A 19,649-nucleotide genomic window follows, 5' to 3' on the forward strand; every position below is an offset into this window, starting at 1 on the left:
CCTGTGACCCATGTGCATTATGCACTAAAACCAAAGATTGTTGACTTGGTGCAGTTCCTTCTCCTCGAGTATCGCCTGAAGGAGCTGACCACCATGGCAGAAATGGAGGATATTATCACCAGAGATTATGAGGAGCACTACCCTGTGATCCTTAGTGGGGCCTCAGAGTGCATGAAGCTGGTCTTTGGCATTGATATGGTGGAAGTGGACCTTGTTGTTCAAAGCTACCTCCTTATCCCTGCCCTGAGGATCACCTATGATGGGATGCTCCATGGTGTCCAGGGCATACCCAAGACAGGCTTCATAATAATGACCCTATATATTTTCTTCATGGAGGGCAACAGGGTTACTAGACGTGATCCCAGATCCTATCCTGAGGTGTATGCAGAGGCTGTGAGAGATGAGGAAGAGAGGGCCTAGACTGGAATTGCCCACTCGCTGCTCTGATCAGCACAAGTTCTAGGGCACTAGCAGTATCCGACCCACATAATGTCAGGCAGAGTCAGTGATGTACAGAATCGAGTGTCAGACTACAGACTGTGGGAGGACAGTGTGAACCATTCTACTCTTTCTCTTCTGTTTAGGTGACCCCTGTTCTTCCTGGTTTCCAAAATGTTTGTACTTTTTGAAAATTTTTTTTGTAAGTTTCATTAGCTTCAGGTATTTAGTATGCAGATCATATTTGTGATGCATACAGTGTTGTTTGTTTAGGCTTGGAAAGTTTTCATATTTTGATAAGAAATTAGAATGTCTTCTATCTAATTTGTAATTTGTCACAAAATTCCATGCATTTGAATTGGTGTTTCCTAGATGATGCAAAACAACTTGGCATTAACATGAAAAACAGAATAAAATTAGTGTTTTATTGCGTAATTATGTTTAGTCTCTCATTCTGAGTAATTCATTGAAATTAAATCTAAAGTATGCTAAATGGAATCTCTTTGACAAACCTTGATTGACACCCACTCTTTCCAAGGCCTTTCTAGTGCATTATGAACCATCCTTCCCTTTTGGGTGACCTGGGGATCCTGTTTCTTCTTAGTATGCCAAAATTTTGATACTTTTGCAAGGTGGTTTATTTGCTTCACATGTTAAAATTACAGCTTATATTAGCTATGATTTATTAATGTTGACCCATGATAAAAAACAGTTTTTATTTTGAAAATCAACCCCAGATGCCCTCCATTTTAGTTCAAATCGGTCACAAGCTACCATAGCATTGGATTTGGCATTTCCTTGAAATATGAGGGAACAGCATTAAAATGAAGGAAATTTGAAGTTAATTTTTAAATATTTTATTATTTTTATTTTATATGTACGAGTGTATTGCCTGCATGTATGTAAGTACAACTGTCTCATGCAATGTCCACGGAGGTCAGAAGAGGGTGTCAGATCCCCTGGAACTGGAGTTATGTGCAGTTGTTAACTACCATGTGAGTGCTGGGATTCAAATCCTAGTCCTCTGCAAGAGCAGTCAGTACTGTTAACCACTGGGCCATCTCTCGGCCCCTGAAGTTAATTTTTAAAGTAATGTTTTATTGATTCAAGAATCTTGTGGAACTCTCCTCCTTGACCCCCTCCCCTGGACTCCCTAGACCCCTGCCCTTATTTAGGGCTAACTGCTCTTTTCGCTTCTGTAAATTGCTTGGCTTGAGGGAACCAGAAGGACAAACTGCACTGTCTCCATTTTGACTGCTGATTCCTCCATTTTTGTGATGTCTCATGGTCATTGACTAGGCAAGCCCGGGCATGTCCAGGGGGCCTGGGCAGGTTTGAGGCCTTATAAGGAATAAACAGGGCCCTCCAGTCCTGAAGATAACAGTCAGCACACTCCACAGCCCTGAGGGCAGCACCCACCAATGAGAGGCCCCCAAGACTGTAATCAATCAATTCAAAAGTATGTTGGCGTGCCCGGGCTCTTTGGACCAATTAAAATATAACTCTGTCATTCCCCTCTTCCCTTTGTCTGAAACCTATGAAGCTCCCTCCCGCTGCAATCTGGGCTCTCAGACGAAGCTACCACGTTAGTTTGGTCTGAGAGTCCAAGCTTAAGCCCGAATAAAGACTCTTTGTTCTTGCATGCTCTCTGGACTCCATGGTAATTCTTAGGGATCTGTTCTCTGGGCACAACAAATTTCATACACTTTTTTAATTCTATTCAGATCCCTTCCCCTCTCTGCACTTCCTTGAGTTCATGCCCTATGGGATTTATCTTTTAAAAATTCTTTTATTGAATTTTTGTGTATTTCATATCATACAGAAAATCATCTTTATACCCCCTTTCCCTTTGGCACCCTCCCATAGCCCCCTCCCACCGGAGTTCATACATTCTGTCATTTGCGTTAAGGCCTACCATGTAAAATTAGTGTCCCAGAGGTTCCTCGGGGCAAGTTCATCCGCAGGGATCTAGTCAGCCTATCTAGAGTCCCTCCCTTTAAGAAGATCAGCTCTTCCTCACCCAGCATTAATCAGCTGCCAATAATTCTTCAAATAAGATTGGGGCCTGCTGTTCATTTACGGTTTTGTGCTGGGTTTTTGTCTGCTTGAGTTTGCATGGGTCTTGTGCATGCCAACACCATTGCTGTAGGTTTGTATGAGAAGGGTCCCAGGCACTTGTAGGACTATTTCTGTATGGTCCTGCACCTCCTTCCTGGCTCTAACAGTCTTCTGCAATGGTCCCTGAGCCCTGGGTCGGTGAATTTTAATATAGGAGTCCTGTCCAAGGACACACACCCTACAGACTCTTCTTCTTTGCATTCTGTCCATTTGTGACCTTTTGTGTTCCTGGCCCTCTGTTGCATGAGGGAGCTTCATTGATGGGAGTTGAAAGATGCATTAATGTTCTCTTCATCCCTTGTTCTATGTTCCCTGAGCCATAGGTATGGAGGCTGCATCCTAGATGTGCCAATTAGACTTGGGCAATTCACAGACAATCTGTGTGTGACCAGTTGTGGAGCTCTGTAATTAGTTTTGTGTGTATTGCATGCATGAATGCAAGTACACCAGTGTCGTGCAATGCTTGTGGAGGACAGACACAGATATCAGATCCTCTGAAACTGGAGCTATGGATGGTTCTTTGCCACCATGTGGGCGCTGGGTCTTCTGCAAGAACAGCCAGTGTTCTTAATCACTGGGCCATCTCTCTAGTCCCTAATGTGAGTTTTCTAGTAGCTACTTTGAATTAAGTAAAAGGGGAACATGTGATATTAATCTTAATGTGTTTTATATTTACCTGACTATATCTACTTTATCATTTTGACATACAAACCACCATAGAATTGTTTTGATGTTCTTTCTTTATATTAAGTTATAAAATGTACCATATGTTTTTTACCAGTTCCTCATCTTTCACACCAAAATGCATGGGAAAGATGCTGAAGGCAATGGGAAACAGAGGAGGCCTAGAGCCAGGACAGAGTGGGCACTCCTGTGGGACAAGACATAGAACACGGCCTCATGAAGGCAGAAGTGACACAGCTGAGATCTTTGGATCTGTGAGAGCTGCTTTCACATTCCATAGGATTAAGGAAATGAGGAAGTAAACAGCCTCAATTCTAGCATAACGTGAACATCTTACACTTCCTACATGATGATAAGTAAACAAAACCAAAAGAAGTAACAATCCAGGGAAAAACCAGTAGTGATTCTAAAATCTACTAAGAACTTGAAAAGGTGAGGTGGTTTGGGGAACTCTGTGACATAATTTTGATTCATTTATGAGACAAACTTAATTTGCCAGTATGTGAATGAGGGGTATAAGGTCACAGAAGTGTGACAGTTGAGAAGCAAACAGTTTTACACTCAGTGTGAGGAACTCTGAGGAACTGTGAGGGGCTTGAGATTGCTCCTTCAGTCAAGCTGACAGTAGCAAGCCATAGGTTCATGATGGTGGCAAAATCATGTGGTCCATGACCACGTGGGCCCTGTAGTCCTTGAAGACTCTCATAGCCTGGGCCTACATCCCTACCATGCATCTGGGTAACAACCCCAGCCTAGGAAACTTGCAGCATCTATAGTAGACTGCTGGAATCCTACCAGCTGAGGCTCCAGTGGGAGAGAGCCATAATCACCTGGCTGCAGAGGGACAGGGTCTGTGCTGCCCAAGGCTGTTTGTTGCTGACATCCTCTGAAGTGAGGTGGATGTGAGAGGACAGTCTCCTCAGAAGATGCCCCGGGAGGGTCTCGGTAGCCCACCCTGGAGACCTCGAGGCATGGTGTGACATCCTCCTCTTATTATTCGGTGTGGTCTGCAGTCACCAGTGACCATCGCACACTGATCAGGAGTCCTTCCACCCTGTTGTCCTTGAGGGGATTGGGACTTCTTGTTTCCCATTACATATCCCAAATTTTATGCAAGTCACTAAAAATAGTTGAGTAATAGCATGCCTTTAATCCCATTCCTTGGCGGGCAGAGATAGGAGGATCTCTGTGAGACAGAGGCCAGCCTGTTCTACGTTGTGAGTTCCAGGCCAACTGGGGCCATATAGAGACCCTGTTTCAAAAAAAAACAACAAAAACAAAAAAATACATCCACAAAAATTGTAAAATCTTTTTGCTGAAGGAATTAGTGAAAATCGTCATATTAGAAATTAGGTGACCTCTGAATAGCAGACTGTAATATTACAGTGTGTACAGTGAGAATGTCCCAAGCCAGGCTCTCCCTTTCTCTGTGAAACTGCGGGTGTCGGCTCTCAGTGCCCTCCAAAGCCAGCGTACACTGTTGCTTTGCTCTGGTCAGGGACTTGGGCTTGTATTGCTCCTCTGTTTGGAGACTGTGTCAGCTCTGTGTTCTACTTGAAAATTAAGCAAGAAAGCCAGCTCAGAATTCAAGGAAAGTGACTCCAGTGGGGAGTGCCTGAGCCTGTTGCACAGGGGGAACACTGCTGAAAACGGGAGACCCAGCCAGGCCTTTGCCTAGCAGGACACAGGACGGGTTGACAGGCAGAGCTCAGACTCTGCCTTCCACAGAAAGAGGGAGAAACAGTTAGCTGGAGAGGAGGGTATTCTGTCTGCAGGACCACAGTTATATTTGGAAGAGGCCAGTTGTTCATGACAGGGCTCTAGGCAGGAAAGACTATGGACTGTAAGTTAAGAACTTCCCCTGGGGGTTGGAGTGAAAGGGGGAGACACCTGCACGCAGGATGGTGGGAGCCTGCTGAGGTCACTTGATCCCAGACCAAACATAGCCTTCCTTCCATCTGCATTGCCTCACTCTCATTTATTATTTTGCCACAGTCTGGGTTCCTGGGAATCTGGTACAATACCTCTTAGCAGACATGACCCGAAACAGACATCTTTATAAGCTAAGAGGCTGGGTCTGCCCATAGCTCCTGGTATTTTATCTTGGGCCCCTCAGGCCCAGTGTTAGATTCCCCCCCAATTAGGGCTACGACACTCACCAGAAGTTTCCAAGGGGCCTGAGAGTATCACGTTCATGGTGGATCTATCTACAACCATCTGATTGGTGGTGATAAGGATGTTCCCAGTGTGAGTGCACCTACCTGTGTCTCCATCCCACCATACTTTGACCTCCCAAACCCAGGTTCCTGGGATAGTGTAAACTGCCCTGAGAGGTGTGATGGGTTCTGTGTAGGAGGCCTCACCATCGCCTTTGGAGAGAAGCATTTTCCCAGTTCAAGAACGGATTCTGCAGAGCTGGCTCCTTAAGTCCTGTTCTGTGTATCCTGAGTTCTAATCTAGAGTAGGAACGATAGTCATGGAGCAGGGGCTTTATTCCTCACTCTCTGAAGCTGGTCTTTTGGGACACAGTCCCAAAGTGTTCAGGGGCCATGGGGACAGGCCAAACAACCAAGATTCTAGGGGTTTCTGTGGGCTGTGGAGATTGCACTCATTCTGGTGGTATCACTTGTCCTGTGAGACCTGAATCTGGGTTTCCCTTCACCCAGGGGCATGAGCAGCACAGGCAGGTGGTAAGCAGCGTCCTGAGACTGTACCAGCACCATGTTCTCAGTCCCATGTGCAGGTCCCTGAGGAGGTGTGGGTCAGATAATTACTCAGGTCTTCATTCTCTGTTGCATTCACATCCTGTCAATGAAGAGCTCTGGGAGTCTCCTTTCTGAGCTCTCCCCATTATAAAGAATGGCAGAGGTGCAGGAGTGTGTCAGTGCTCCATCAGCTCCCTGAAGAACAAGACCCCTAACTTCTCAGATTTGCCCTAGGTCATACCCAGGAAGCGTTTCCAGGGTCACTGTTTGTAAACTTCCTCCAGGCCCAATTGCTGCTTCTGCAGATGCCATAATTAAATCCTGCCTGCAAGAGGCAAAACACTTGATGCACTCAAGTTTTCTGTCTAGTATGAAGAACTATTTTCCCTCTTAATTAAACATTTCAGAGATTCTGAAAATACTATAAATGCATACTCCTCCATAATGGATTAGCATGTCAAAATATTTCAATGTGAAAAGATAGTAAAAATGATGGCCCAAATCCAAAATGAATAATTCTTTTCCAAAACTGCAGTTTGTACACTTTGAATAGTTTGGCTACTGGGTTTTGTCACAAGTTTATTTTAAGAGGATGACATGTACAAGGCTACTCAATGGTGGGAAACCTATTGACTGAGGCTTCAGCTGAGAGAAGTGGCCATTTTTTTGTGTGAAAACTAAGACACTTTTTAGAATTCTCAGAGGTAAGCGGGCTCTATAATTCCAACAAGACTTGCTTGGCTTGGGTTACAATTTGACATATATCCATGGGTTCTTTGTTGTAGAGTCGAATTAGCCTCAGAAATAAACTAGTGGTGCCCCATGGCAGCTGTAAACAACCACGGCACCTGAACTGAACATGGACAGGTGACTTTTGTCGTTTTTCACTAAACAATGCAGTGTAACAGCCATTGCATGCTGCTTGCATTGTGCAGGGTCTATGCAAATGCTGCTCTGTGAATATAAGGGACCTGAGCATCTGTGGATGTTTGCATCCTAGGATTCTGGAACTAATCCCCACCAGTACCCAGGAATGATATGAAGGCTGTTCTTTCAGGTCCATGCTTATGCCTGCCTGGTTGCTCACCCTGTCATGTATCTTTCAGAAGCTGTGGGAAACAGAGAAGTCTCCCTGGCTGCCAGGCCCTTAGGAACATTATTAGACTTGAATCACTGGCTATGGATTTTATGCCAAAGGGTGTTTCTCCCCTAAAGCTTGGTTTTTCTAGAGGGAATTTTCTGAGACCCTGAGAAGGTGAGGAGCAGCCCCTTGGGCTCTTTCCAGGCTTGGCTTAGGGAAACTAAATGACAAAGACTAGCTGAACTCACCATGTTTTAAGCATGCATAAGTGCATTTGTTTCTCAAATCGCTTGGTTAGCTTTGAGTTTTATGAGAAGGAATACTTTTTGCTCCTCTTCTGCCTCCTACTTGCTATTCACCACCACCTTCCCAGGGTTGAGGCTCTGTCTCTCGGTTTGGTCAGATTCCTACTGTGTGGTACAGACTCCCTCCGCTCTCTTTGGCTGCTCATCTCTGAAGGGCCTCGGCAGGACTCCAATGCCTGTGAATCCTGAGAACAGAAGGCAACTGTCTACATCACGGTTGCAGGATGGACTAATGACCCTGCTCCACTCATGTCTTGGAGGCTACTCAGGTCTCAGGACAAGTCCAGACCCAGGCCTCAGTCCTGTTAGATAGCAGTGTGTAGTAGCAGGCCTCTTTCTTTTTACGCACATGCAAGTCTCAGAGAAAACAGCCTGTTGTCAGAGCCTGTACCTTGCTAACTTTTTTCACAAGGTGGTTCATTTATTCCATAAGCAGACCAGCCTGTTGGCTCTAGAGTCAAACAAGACAGAATCCTTGATTCAGAAGACAGGGGAGATATTTGTAAATACCTGAGAGAACAACAGACATCAAGGATTCAGAAACATGCTCTACCCTCTCCAGTTCTAAGGAGAAAGCCCAGAGGTGAGGATGAAGAACATAGCCACAACCCCCCAGCTATGTTGGGACAAGTCATCTCTATTAGCTTGTTCGAGAGTGTCAGATCTTCACCTTTAACCCTGGAACGTACCAGGCTGTTGGGAGGCAGAGTTGCTTGGCAGCCTACTTGAGCAGATGTAGAGACAAGGAAGGATGGAGTGGTTCTCATGCCTGTGTTCCTCATGCTTAGCAGTAACCCTGACATTAGGGAGAGCCACAGCTTTGTTCTGCTTTCCTCGATGGCTGGGTGGGAGGCTGCTTACCATGCAATTCAGAATCTTCCTTCCTGTGCAGTTTCTGAACAGCCAAGGAAGTGCCTGTGGTGTTCAACAGACCCCTTTCATTATGAAAACACATCACCATAGAGTCCAGACCAAATGATCAGCATCATCCTCCTGCAGCTTGGCTCCCTATTCACACTTTCCTGCTTTATCACAGATTCTCATTCTGCTCTTTTTTAATTCCCCCTCCATCCATCCCAGTAGTCCCTGTGGGTAGCTTCACTCTGTCCCTTCTTAATCACTTGACTCTTCTCTCACTTCTTTCCCTTCCTGGTCACCTACTGCAGGCCCTGCAGCTTACCCTCATTTGTCAGAACTCCTCAGGGCCTGGTGAGTCCAACAGCATTTCCTGGTGGACAGGGCTGTGGATTGTGCAAATGCACAAGTGAGTGGCTTCCTATGTATTATCATTAGCAAGTACTTAGTATGATGGACTGAGTATCTTTATTCCATAGACCTCTGGAAAGTATATATTCTCAAGACTGGATGCACTAACATGCATGATTTGTGCCTTCATAGACCCTTGGAAGTGGGTGTCAGAGGGTAGGTGACGGTATAAGAGTTACTGCTTACAAACGCCTTTCAGCAACTTCACCAGGAGCACTTGAGTCCTTCCCAACAAACTCTCTGTTCTCCATGGAAATTCTCGACTCATGACCTTGGTATGCTGTCATTCATCCTGAAACTCTAGGGCTGATTAGGACACAGGGAGGTAGAGAACTTGGCTTTGCAGTAGCCATAAGGAACAGTCTACCTTGGGGGAGAGAGCAGGAAAACTTTAGAGACAGAGCCTGTGCATTTAGTCTTCTACAGACCATACCTCAGAGTGTACTTTCTCTCACAGTGGGGCTCAGAATTCAAGCCAGACCAGCCCAATCTGTGGGAACAGGCCAGGGCTGGGGAGACAGAGTTGGAGATGGATGCACAAACAGAGGTTAAGACAATTCAAGTAACTTTCAACTCTTTAAGGCTGATGCAGCCTTCTGCATTGCTTTGTCTCTGAGTTTCCATAGAGAATGGAACCCTGGAACCTGAAGACTTGGGCACTGAAGGAGCAAGGCAGGTATGTGCATACTGAGGTAGACTGGCGGGCAGGGTCGAAATCACTGCTGACCCAGGTGGGCAGGGTCTAAAGAATGCCAGACAAGGCTGTGAACAGTGACTTATGAAGAAACTCTGAAGCAGGAGGGCAGGGCTGGAAATTCTGAGCTAGCACCACTGGGTAGGGCTGGGAGTGCTGAGCTATGTGGCTGGGTCTGGATAACGCCACATAGTGAGTGGTGAGTGGTGAGGTATGAAGTTGTGGTAGGGCTTTGTATCCTGAAAGGATTTAGCACAAGGCCACAAGGACTATGTACATACTGATATAAGAGTGGTAGGTGCGGCTGTTTGTTTTGAGCTAGGTGGACAGGGTTTGCTTTGAGCTAGGTGGACAGGGCCTGGACAACACCAGCCAGGGCTTTAAGTGATTACATAAGATGTCGAAGTGTGGCTTTGAAATCTGACATAATCTGAGAGTGGTCTTCAGGAGGAGAGGTGAGGCCGTGTGTACTGGGATTGAGAGGTGGGCAGGCCTATGTTTGCTGAGGTAGAGTTTGGGGCGAGGAAGGTAGGTAGTGTGGTTGGATTAATTGGTGTGGCTGTGAGTGCTGAAGAAGTTATGATGGATAGGGCTGTGCATGGTGACATAGAGGTTGGAGTTCCAGTGGTGAGTGGTGACATTAGAAGTGAAGAAACAGTCTTAATATCGGACATGATGTGGGGAGAGTCTTCGGGAGGAACAGGGCGGGAAAATTAGGTTTGAGGTGTGTTAGAGTTTACCTAGGAGATGTTCAGGGCAGAGTTTAAGTCCTGGAGTTAGCTCTTGGGAGACAGAGCTATAAGAGGAGCCATGGTTGGTTCTGACTGCTAACTTAGGAGATAGAAACTGGCTGGTACTGTAGAATCAGATTTAGAGTACTGAGCTATAAATTATTAGAGAAAGTAAGTGATGGACAGGGAATACTGAGTTAGGAGTTGGGCCAGGCCTGTACGACTTGTCACATTATGTGTTTAGGGCCAAAGAAGTACCAACATCGGGCTGTGAGAAGAGAGATAGGAGTTGGGAGCATGGTTGTGAGACCTGACCTGGGTGGGCAGGGACACTAAAGTACCAGGGTAGATCTGTGCATGTTTATGTCTGGAAAGCTGAGCTGTGAATCCTGACAAAGTATGGGGAAGGGCTCCAGGAACTGCTGCATGAGGCTATTAGTGGCAGAGCGGGGCAGGACTGGGAGAAGTGCAGGGCACAGCAGGGAGTTCTAAGGGATGGAGAGGGGATGCAGGAAGAGGAGCACAGAAGGGCTGTGAAGGCTGAGGTAGAGTGGGACAGAGCCAGGTGTGCTGCTGTGGAGGTGTGAGCAGGGCTAGAGGATTCTGGGAGGAGCTGGGTGGAACTGGAGGAAGGCAGCTCAAGCTTATGAGCCACATCCATAGTTAATAGGCAAAATGGTCAGGGCATGTTTCCTCAGGGACCTCCCTAATCCTTATGGTGCTCTCCAGAAGGCAGCATGGAGGACATGGATGCTCTATGGAGGATGGGTATTTTTGCATGGGACCCAGACAGCACTACACAGAATCTCTTACGGCAAGACCGAATATCCCAGGCCAGCCTTTCTTTCTCCAGGCCACACTGTCCAAAACAGCCAATAGACAGGACCTTGTTAAGGCCTGTTTTGCAAGGGAAGAGAGAATCCCTACTCCCATGGCCTGCTAATCCTAAAACAAAAGTCAACCAAAACATAGGCTTCCTTGCCCAATAAGCTGGCTTTCCTGTCATCCACGTACAGTTGAGGACCCAGCCTTCCCTCAGGTTCCCTGAGCTCAGGTCTTATGCTGCCTTATGGCATGGGAGTCAAGCTCCGGGTCCCAGCCTCTGTGATACCTTTAAGAAAATATCCTTCTCCTCGAGGACACCAGGGTCATTTTCTAAGGTCAGTCCTCATCTGCTGTCTCAGCTGCTCCCTGAGCCTGTAGATGACCTGCCAGTCTTCTGAGTTTCTTCCCTCCAGCTGTGTACTGCGCATGTTCAATTTGCGCATTGCAACTGTGCCCGATATCAGTTCCCTATTCAGTGTTTCTCTTGGCCAGTGTTCTTGTTTTGAGGTCTCAACACCAGATGTGAAACAGCTTTTTCCACTTTTGTGGCCTATCATGGGACAGGGTTCTGCTGTGCTATGTACTCACTTGTCCTGACTGAGCAGGCTACACCAAGACTGCTTCTTTGTCTCCATAGTTCTCCTACCCTGCCATGCCTGCCACCTTCTTGTCCTGGCTGCCTGTTTCCTTAAGGATGCAGCTTGAATGTCACTCTCTCTAGCTCCCTAAGAGATTTAGGCACTTTTGTCTCTGGACTGTGATAATATGTTGGTCCCCACTCTGAGACCTTAGCTTGTCTCTCAGAGTCTTGGCTGAACAGAGTCTCTGAATTCTTGTAAGACAAGATCAAATTACACTCATTTTGGTAAGGTGGGTTTGTGGGATACAGAGCTCATTAGTAAATGTTGGATCCACAAGAGACTGCTCTCCCCTTTCTTATAAAGTGCATCTACTCTCAACCTGGAGAAGCCTCAGGAAATAGGATGTATGGATGGGAGGGAAATGAAGAAAGTCCCTTCCTCATGAGAGAGAATCCATGTTGGCTACTGTGATGGATAGCTTCAGTTGTCAACTTAACACACCTGGGTGGAGGGAACCTCAATTGAGGATTTTACCCCATTGGATTGGCCCATGGCCATGTCTATGGGCATTTTCTTGAATGTTGAGTAATGTGGCTGGTGCTTCTCCTGTTGTAAATCTTAGCAGCCATACCAGATAACTATCACAACATAATTATCACCATAACTGGGAAACAACCATCCCCCACTACACAGGAGAAGATGGCCATGCCTTCAACTCATCTTTTTTTCTGTCAGTCAATGCTTGGCCTCATTTGTCACATGACTTTTTCTGAGGAGATGGGCAAAAAGAATTATTCAGTACTCCAGATAAAGAGGGCAGTCATAGACCAAAGGAATGGCTCTACCTGCCCAGATTGTTGAATCAATGAGTTTATTGAGATCATTAAAGAACCATGAATCATTCAAAGGCAGTTACACAACTTAGGCAGGCCCCTGGTCAAATTACAAGCGGGCACACCACGGATGCATTTCACTTCCAGGAGGGCTGACTCACAAGAGGCTACAATACATAGAATATTCAAAAAGCTACACCAGAAAAATGTCTACCTTGGCTATAGGTAGGCAGGCCCTCTGTCAAAGAATCCCCCCATGTCAACTATTGAACTAGGAAAACTTGAACTTTCTTGAGAATCTCATAAAGCCTGACTCCATGACTCATCCACTCATTAAATGCACACTAGTACATATCAGGTTTAAACTACTATAGTCTTGGGAGCTGGAGAGATGGCTCAGAGGTTAAGAGCACTGACTGTTCTTGCAGAGGACCCAGATTTGATTACTAGCACCCACATGGTGGTTAACAACTGCCCGTAGCTCCAGTTCCAGGGCATCCAACAGCTTCTTCTGTCCTCTACAGGCATTGCATGACACGGGTGCATTTACCTACATGCAGGCAATACACACATACACATAAGATAAAAATAATAAATAAAATACTTAAAAATAAATAAAAACTCATTCGCCTTTCCTGGCCCTTCCAGTCAGTTCATCCAATGCTCATATCTGTAACCAACTGACTAGAGCAGTGGCCTGATCTGGATGTTAAAAAGACAGAATGAACCAGTGATTTGCTACTGCCTGCGTGACAGTGGGGGCTCCAAAGTGTGAACTGCTGAAGATCAACAGTGTTATCACTACTATGACAGGAAACATGAGTTCTTCTCACTGAGGACTGGGGACCTGAGAAACCGTACTTGGGACTCCTTCATGACACGGACAAGGGGCTCCAGAAATGAAGGGCTATGGGATTCAGTTACCCAGACCTTTACCTGTGAACATATCTGAGAGATAATTAGGTGAAGTGTCATTTCCTTCTGTGAGATCCGGCATGCCTGGTGTAGTAACAAGCCCACTTACAGAACAGACTTTCTGCCCTGTTGACTGATATCGGATGTGGTCCGGAGCCAGGCAGGGGAGGAGCTTCCCACTGCCGTTGTCAGCAGAACCAAGCCCTGAATGTGACTGTCATTCATGTTCCCCATGTGATCAGCCCTTCTAGCTCTTCGGGTGCCACCCCTGGGCAGGTCATTCTGTGTTGCATAAGAAAGCAGGCTAGTAAAGGCCAGAGGAACAAGCCAGTATGCAGCATTCCTCCACGGTCTGTGCTTCAGCTCCTGCCTCCAGGTTCCTGCCCTGAGTTCCTAACTTGGGCTCTCTCAGTGATGAACTGTGGCCCAGGAGAGTATTGGTGGCAGTGGCATATAAGACAGGAAAAGTAGAGCAGCCAAAAATGATGTGCTGCGATAAATCCATCCCCTCAGCTGTGAAACACGGACTAGGCCCCTCCCTAACGAGTTCCCCTACTGCTCATTGACCCCTGTCAGCACTGATCACACACTATCGTCTGGGTGCCTTTCTCTCTCTGGTTTCATCCTATTCTGTGAGTTCTACAAAGACAGCACAGACAGGCCCAGGTCATCCCAGTTCCAGCCCTTTGCAGTGGGCCTATCGTTAGAATACCAGGGACCTATGACTAATGCAGTGGATCATCTATGTTACTGTGGTTTAAGCAGACATAGAAGATATATAGTCATTCATAAACCACACTGGGCTTGTATCACAGGCCATAGACTTGTGCCCCTTACCCTGTGACAGCTCAGTAAATCCATGGTCTAAGGGTTAGGAGGAACTGGTTCATGTGCAGCAGGATATGACCTTTCCACCTGCCTATACCCACAATGAGAAAGAAAGGAAGTGTGAAAGGCAGACAGAAGGATAGAGTAGGCATGCCCCGGTGGCGTGTCTGGGAAGCTGCACTGATTTTTATCAGACAGGGAATATGGCCTGGCAGATCTATGATGAAAAGGAAATCAGATGATGCAATATAACAATGGCCTGCTCTTCCACAGTGCTTTGCTATATGGAAAGACTGCCTCAGACAAGGAAGAATGCTTGTCACCACCTAATTTTTATTGTTAGAATCTTAAATATCGTTGTGAACCATAAAGTTGTTTGAGGAGAGTGAGGGGTGTTATTTATTCTGTAGCAACTTTTGTCAGTGCTTTTGCAGTTTCTAGTGGCTGTCTTCGTTATGTATGATATCCCACCCCCATGTGGTGACTTGAATAACTGTATCTCAGGGTCTTAGTTATAGTAGTTTTCATCCCTTGGCAGATGGGCAACTACATGTTTGAGATGTGCTTCTGCAGGGATGCTGGGTATAGGGGAGAGACCCTCAGCTCCTGATGAGCAATGTCCTCACAACACTGTCTAGGGTGGGGACACAGGAGGATGGGATCTCCTGTTTCAAGATTCCTGAATAGAGTGAGGCGGTACATGCAGGTTCATCCTCCTGCTTGCCAGCAGGCCGGTGTCAGGGGAGCAGATCTTCCTGAACTTGCCCTCCACCCTGCCTCCAGCATGCTTTGCTGAGGGTGCAGAAATGCTGCTGCTTCACATGGAAAAGCAAGGTGAGGTCAAGGATGTGGAAGCCAAGGTTGCAGGAATATTGCAGAGGGTTAGACAGGACACACACTCCAGACTGTATTCTACAATGTTTATTTCTCACAATGAGATTTGCTTTTATTTTGTAAAAACAAAAGTTTATCTTCAGAAAAACGTTGAATTTTATCAGTCTTTAGTGGACCCTGAGTTCACAGACTTTTTTGTTCTTGAACAACCCACAGATTATCCATGTATTTTCTGAGTGCTCCTGTTCCTTCTCCTCCTTCTCTCCCCCTCCTCCTCCTTTTGCTCCTCAGAGGACTCACTTATAGATGTGGCAGAGTGCCACCTTCAGCATGGAACAGCAAGTGTTGTACATACGCATTACCCATATTTGAAAAACCTTGAGCAGAAACTTGGCACATTCCCAGACCCTTGCATTTCACCAGTAGCTGGAGGAGAAACCATAATATTAGCAAATGTGCCCTCCCTATATGGGCCACTTGTCTCCTGAGGAGGGCAGTTGTCTGGGATACATACAGGGATGACCCTGTTTTCTGATGTGACAAAGGGCAGAAAGGAAAGGTTGACTGTGAGTCCCTGATTGTTGGGCACCTCCTTCTGCTGGGACTTCATGTCCTCTTCCTCCTCCTTATGTAATACTAGGGAATGTCTAGTAGGTTAAGTGTTCATTTTCTTTGAACAGGGTCCTTGTCAGCAGCACTTTTGTGTGGAGTTTCTACATTGCTCACTTGGACCAGGTCTTTCATTTGACCTTTTCTTGAAACATTCTTGAGCTCTGAATTGTCTCTGTGAAAGTTGATGTGGTATATCTAAGCCAAAATTCCTTAGGTTATTCCTTTTGAGCTACAACATACAAAAAAGAAATATAACATACATTGACTCCACCACATTATACTGCTTTTAAGTAATGGGGAAAATAATTCAAGTTTCTGGCAAGAGCAGATATAACTGCTCTTGATTCCACAAAGTTGGACTAGGAAGTTAATGCGGTAATATATGTATGTGACATTAACTGACATCTCAGAGTCTTTCTCCCTGTCTGTGCATTTCTTAAATGGACAGCATAAAGTGTAAAATCAAAGTCAGTACTGTTAATTTCATGTTTTTACCTTTCAATAAATAATGTCTTCTACTAAATGAAGAGCTTTAGACACATCATTCATTCAGTGTCCTAAACTGAAGAGGTACTAATCACAAAAAAATGGGAGACAAAAATACTTTCTATTTACTGCCATTTTCTTGTTAGGAGAGTCATCTGCAGAGTCCTGTGCACATGTCTTTCTGAACTCATACAGGTTAAGTTGGTGAACAAAACCTTTCAAGCTGTCTGCTTCAAATTTCTTCTCTGTGCCTTTACTATGAAGGATCTCTCTCTGGAAAAGATCTACCTGAATGGCTGTGGTGTCTCTGTTGTGACTCCAGTTCATAGACTCAAAGACTTCATTGTTCACTGTGTTCCAGAGCTTTCTTTGAATGGACAGACTGAGTGGGTGTTACCTTCTTCAGTGGTGAAAGGTTGGCTTTGGTCTTCCAGTCAAAATTTTTCTTAGAAGGCTGGACCTTGTATCACAACTTGGTCACAAGGACTCTATCTACCCTCTCTTGAACCCACATTTGGGTCAGGTGAAGAATTAGATGAGAACTCTCTTGCTGACCCTTGGCCAACAAGTAGGTCTGGCTAGGCTATGGAGTCTGTGTCCATACTCTGAGTACCCATGGTACCACACAATCATCAGGAGTATTCTGATCTAAAGAGCAAGAAACATTCCCCCAAGAGAGTCAGAGCTGTATCTGCTTCCACCAAGTGGGAGCAACAGATAGTGACCACTAAGACGTGGTCTAGTGTCCCTAGTGGTCTAGTTCGTTCTAGTGTCCCTAGGTGGACAACCATCAACTGAGGTCACTATTCTCTTTGCACAGTCAGTCTGGAAAGGGACTTTTTAACCTATTTTAGTAAGAAGAAGTGTGGCAGGATCCTAGCTCTTTCTTTTGCTGAAAAAAGTATAAAAAACTGTGCAAATTTCCAGAGCCATCTCCTCTGTGCTGAGTCACATGTTGTCAGGGGCTAGTCCTGTATTACTGGATAAATTTATCTCCTTTCTTTTTCTACTCTGGAGACGCACTGGCTATTGGTTCCTTCAGTGTTTGCCTTAATGTTCATCCCCAAATCAGACTAAGCTTGGGCACCATAATGACTGCTCATGAGATGTAGGAAGGTAGGCAGGTGACTCTACTTCCAAGGCAGAGGAATTTAGCCTTTGCTACATCCCTGTTGCTCACATCCCCATCAGGTTCATCTTGTGTTGGCATCTTCCAACTACTTCTGGTTTCTTGAATTTTCTTATATGAGATAGCATAAGCAGTGTGACTGTCCCCAGAGTAGACCTGTTTCTAAGTATGGCAATGCATGAGTGAGCTCTACTTGATCCTGTGGTTATGGTACTCCAAACACTGCTATGTAACTGAATGGCCACATCCTCAGCTGTGCTTTGAATTACATGTGCAGTTCTGCTGGCCAGTGACTGTCAGCCTTTCATGTAGTTTCCATTTCCTGCCCACAGAGGTCATTTTCTTAGTGGCCCAAGGCATGCTGTTTTTGTTATCTGACTTTCATTCATTATACCATACTAAGCTCCTACTTATTTAGTTACTTACTAAGTTACTTATTTAGTTATTTAGCCGTTTGTGAAGCTCTCAGAGTTTAGATGGTGTTGCAGGAATGAGCCCCTCCCCACCTTTCAGCATCTTCCTCTGGGGACTTGAGGGGTCGAGTGCCATTTTGTGCCAGTTCCTGAGGCCCGGCAGCCACCCTGCCGGTACCGAGTGGAGGTGAGAGCTTCGGGTGCATTTCATAGGCCATTCTGGGGACACAGGGGCTTCCAAATAATGCAGTTTAATCCCTTGTTTATGGTGGTGGGAAGGGGGGGTCCCCTTATAGGGTGGGGCCCCTTGCCAGAGCAGTCTTTCTGAACCGTGTCCAGGAGCCGTTTTCGAAGGTTCCAGAAAGAGGCCTGCGTCAGTTCCACAGCAGAAGTCAGGCCTGCAAGTGGATTGTGGAAGTCCCATTCCCGATAGAAGGACCCCAATATGATGCCACACTGACCTAACCAGGGCCCAGGTTGAGGAATGAGCCGGTCCCCCCTCTGTCACTGCGGACAATGTGGGGGAGGGGTTTTCCCGAGTTCCCAGGCACAGACAGCGACTTCACTTCCAGAGCATGTGTGCCACGTGCGACTGGAGTGGAGAAGATCCACTCTGTCTGTAACTACCCATTTAGGGCTCACTTGGGGGTAATGAGACCCTCCACGTCCCTCCATTTCCAGGGACCCTGTATACAGGAGGCATTTCACATGTTTCCGAAGACGGGGCCAGATGACATTCTAAACTCAAGCTGAGAACTGGGACTGGGTTGGAAAGCTCCAGCTCTGACGGGAAGGCCAGAAAATCAAGCTCTACTGTATCATTTGCAAGGACTTTTGACAGACATGCAGGAAGGATCCCCTGCTTCTGTGCCTTCTGGTACTGGTGGGAATTAAATACTTTCGTGAGGTCCCTGGAGCCTGGAGGACTCCTCAGTGCTGGAATAAGATGGTTGCAACAATTCCACGTCCACATCTGGGGGTTTGGGACCTTAAAATCATTTTGTGGTGTTCCCTGAGGGAGATGGCCACGCTATTTTGACACTGGAGGTGGAAGCAGAAACTGTACTGCAAAGACTTTATAGAAAGAGGGTTCCCCACCAATTCTGTCTGGCACCAACTGGGCCACACTTGGAGGAATGACAATCTTGCACTGTAGACCACAGGAGGAACCACCACCATCTAGTCAGTCCGAGAGGCCCTGTGCAGAGTGACCAGATGCAATGGGCATTGATACATCTTCAGGGGTGTTAGGGAAGAAAGAGCGGGCCTTGTTCTGAGAAGTGAGGACTCAGTTCTGGAGGGGAAGGTACCGGGGTCCTATAGGAGGAGCAAGAGATCTCCGATACAAGACATGCCAAACCTGCCCCTGCTGTCAGCACAGGCTGGCTCTGGGTAAGCCTGTGGACCAAAGATGTGAACTCTGACTTCATAATCAGGGGACTAGGTGAGTATTCTGGTAGTAGTAGCTTTGTCCAGAAAGATGGATCTGGAGGTCAGCATGGACCTTGTGAGGAGTGAATATCAGTATCTCTAGAATCCCTAAGACAGATGAGGTCCCTGCTCTTTTGTCAGGATTGAAAAACCCCACCTGGTGGTGTTCAAATGTGCTCCCTCTTCATGTCAATCTCCTTTCACAGGAAGGTGAGTCTGTGGAGTGAGGGAGAGCACCAGAGCAGCAGAGAGAGCCAAGTCTGAGTATATTACAAGGTGTCAGGCATCTGTCAGCTATCCAGGTGAGCTACCATGGTAAAGACTGATCCTGTGAAGAAGACAATGTCCCATTCACCCATAAAAGACTACACACACACACACACACACACACACACACACACACACACACACACACGGGGGGGAGAGGAGAGAGAGAGACAGAGAGAGACAGAGAGACAGAGACAGAGAGAGAGAGAGAGAGAGAGAGAGAGAGCCCCAGAAAGGACACTTTCTTCTGGTGGCCAGCATGTCTGGATGATAGAGACTCCTTCAGCTGGGCTCCATCAGCTTCAAACTAGCTCTTCTGAGGCCCCCGGGGCAGCACACCATTCCTCCCACCTGCGTTTCCTCATCCCATTTCTGTCTTTTCCACAGTCTGGGTTCCTGCAAACCCCCTGCAATAGCTCTTATCAGACATGAAACAAACAAGTCATCTTTATTAACTTAGAGGCCAGGTCTGC

This window comes from Nannospalax galili, unplaced genomic scaffold (genome assembly GCF_000622305.1).
Source record: "Nannospalax galili isolate Female #2095 unplaced genomic scaffold, S.galili_v1.0 scaffold198, whole genome shotgun sequence".
In the NCBI taxonomy this organism is placed as follows: Eukaryota; Metazoa; Chordata; class Mammalia; order Rodentia; family Spalacidae; genus Nannospalax; species Nannospalax galili.